Genomic DNA, 2,850 nt, shown 5'->3' with positions numbered 1-2,850 from the left:
AATATTTAAAATAATATTAATCTCTTGGTGTACCTAACTTACAAGTTAAACTTTATCATAGGTGTGTATGTACAGGAACAAATGTAGTATATATACAGTTTGGTTCTATCTGTGGTTTCAGGCACCCAGGGTGTCTTGGCACCAGCTCTGTGGATAAGGAGGAACTCCTGTATTTTATCTGTGGAATTTAAAAATCTAAATACAACATTTGTATGTTAAACTTCTTCAGTCTGAAATGCTTTCAGGCATCTACTGGGGGGCTTGGCACTACCTCTGTGGTTAAGGGGGAACTCCTGTATTTTATTTGCAGAATTTTTTATCTAAATACATATTTTTTTGTATTAAACTTCTTCAGTCTGAAATTTAAGAATAAAAACCAGAGAGAGTATGTGAAGATTTAGAACAGTACTCAGCATATGAGAGTAGCCAGCACCAGGCCAGGTGCGGTGACTCATGCTTGTAGTCCCAGCTAGTGTTTGGATCAAAGCAGTCCAACTCTAGAGCCTGCACTCTTAGCCTCTGTACTGTCAGTGTACATTAGCAGTCGTCTTTTTTTTTTTTTTTTTTTTTTTTTTTTTCTTGAGGCGGAGTCTTGCTCTGTCCTCCAGGCTGGAGTGCAGTGGCGCAATCTCAGCTCACTGCAAGGTCTGCCTCCCGGGTTGATGCCATTCTCCTGCCTCAGCCTCCAGAGTAGCTGGGACTACAGGCGCCCGCCACCACGCCTGGCTAATTTTTTGTATTTTAGTAGAGACGGGGTTTCACCATGTTAGCCAGGATGGTCTCAATCTCCTGACCTTGTGACCTGCCCTCCTCGGCCTCCCAAAGTGCTGGGATTACAGGCGTGAGCCACCACGCCCGGCTGTTAGCAAGTCATCTTTATCATTTGCAGTGGCAGTATGTCTGAGAGATACAAAATCCTGTTGTGTTAAAGAACATGGCATAGAAGGGCTTTATACATTTCCCTATAGCTGAGGTTAGAAATTTTACACTTGATCTTAGCCAAAAGGCTGAGAAGCGATGAGGTTAGAAATTTTATTGAGCTACTATTGTGTCCATTGTAAGGTAGAATGCTCATTTTAATGTTCTCATCCTTTCATTTGAAGTTCCATAGATACCAAGGCCATTCAACCCTATATGCTCATTAAAATCATTTTACTAAATAAAGTGACCAAAAGAAGAGAACTAGGGATACATAAACATCTTTCTTTTTTTTTTTTTTTTTTTTTTTTTTGAGACGGGAAGTCTGCTCTTGTTGCCCAGGCCTGGAGTTGCCAGTTGGCGGCGATCTTGGCTTCACTGCATAGCTCCGCCTCCCAGGTTCCACGCCATTCTCCCGCCTCAGCCTCCCAGTGCTGTGACTACAGGCGGCCTGCCACCGCGCCCGGCTAAATTTTTGTATTTTTAGTAGAGACAGGGTTCACTGTGGGTCTCGATCTCCTGGACCTTGTGATTCCGCCCACCTCATCCGCCCACCTCGGCCTCCCAAAGTGCTGGGATTACAGGTGTGAGCCACCGCGCCCGGCCACAATAACATCTTTCAACAGAGAATGATTCATATGGAACATATGATAGATTAGTAATTTACAATCATATTTAGTGGCAGAGCTCACAGAATTCTCTGTGGGGGTGGGAACTGAATGTCCTGCCCACAGGCCTCACTAGTACCTCCTGTCCCTTCTCTTTGTCCTGCTCCCCCGCCTGCATAAAATCTGAAAAGTCACTGGTCTCCTCCTGTCCCAGCTAGAACTGCTTCCTAGCTCTAGCAGAGAACCTGCAGAAGATTTCCACGACACAGCTTTGTGATCCTGACACCATGTGGGAAAGCTAGGGATATGTGATTTACCAGTCACTTCTGCTGGGTTTGTGCTTTTCATGTTCTACAGAATTAATACAACTCTTTAGGAAATATTTCTACTATTTGCCTTCCTTTGTGAGAAGACTGGACTTTATGGCTCTCCCCACATACTAATTCTGCTGTGTTGCTTTTGTGCTTTGGACTGATTCAAAAATGGCCCCAAGAGTCCCCACCTCCTGCTTTTCATGCCCTTGTGAAAACTCCTTCTCCGAGTGTGAGAAACCGTGACTGCTCCCAAACATTAGAATTTGGCAACAGTACTGGGATGTCACTTCCACAAATAGATTAAATAAGAATCTGATTTCTGTATTGCCAGTGGACTCTCCCTTGCTAGCCTTGAGGAAGGAGCTGCCATGTTGGAGGCTGCCCTGTGGAGAAGCCCATGTGGCAAGGACATGAGGGCGGCTGGTGGCCCAGCCAGAAAGGAGCTGAGGCTCTCGGCCCAACAGCCTGAAAAGAACTGAAGTTACACCCACAATGACATGACTTTGGAAGCAGATCCTTGAGTCTTCAGATGAGACCTCAGAACTGGCCAACACCTTGATTGAAGCCCTAATGACAGACCCTGAAGCAGAGAGCCCTCCTAAGCCATGCCTGGATTCATGATTCACAGGAACTGTGAGGTAATGAATGTGTGCTGGTTGCTAAATTTGTGGTAATTTGTTACTTTGATACTGAGGAAATCAGATTACAATAAGAAAGAAATCAGATTACAATAAAGAAAGAGAAAGAAAGAAAAGAAAGGAAGGAAGGAAGAAAGGAAGGAAGGAAGGAAGAAAGGAAGGAAGGAAGGAAGGAGAAAGAGAAAGGAAAGGGAAAGAAAAGAAAGAGAAAGAAAAGAAAGAAAGAGAAAGAAAGAGAAAGAGAAGAAAGAAAGAGAAAGAAGAAAGAAAGAAAGAAAGAAAGAAAGAAAGAAAGAAAGAAAGAAAGAAAGAAAGAGAGAAAGAAAGAAAAGAAAGAAAGAAAAAGGAGGGAGGGAGAGAAGGAAGGAAGGA

Source organism: Rhinopithecus bieti, unplaced genomic scaffold, assembly GCF_001698545.2.
Source record: "Rhinopithecus bieti isolate Rb0 unplaced genomic scaffold, ASM169854v2 scaffold_62033, whole genome shotgun sequence".
Taxonomy (NCBI): domain Eukaryota; kingdom Metazoa; phylum Chordata; class Mammalia; order Primates; family Cercopithecidae; genus Rhinopithecus; species Rhinopithecus bieti.
This window is presented reverse-complemented; position numbering follows the sequence as displayed.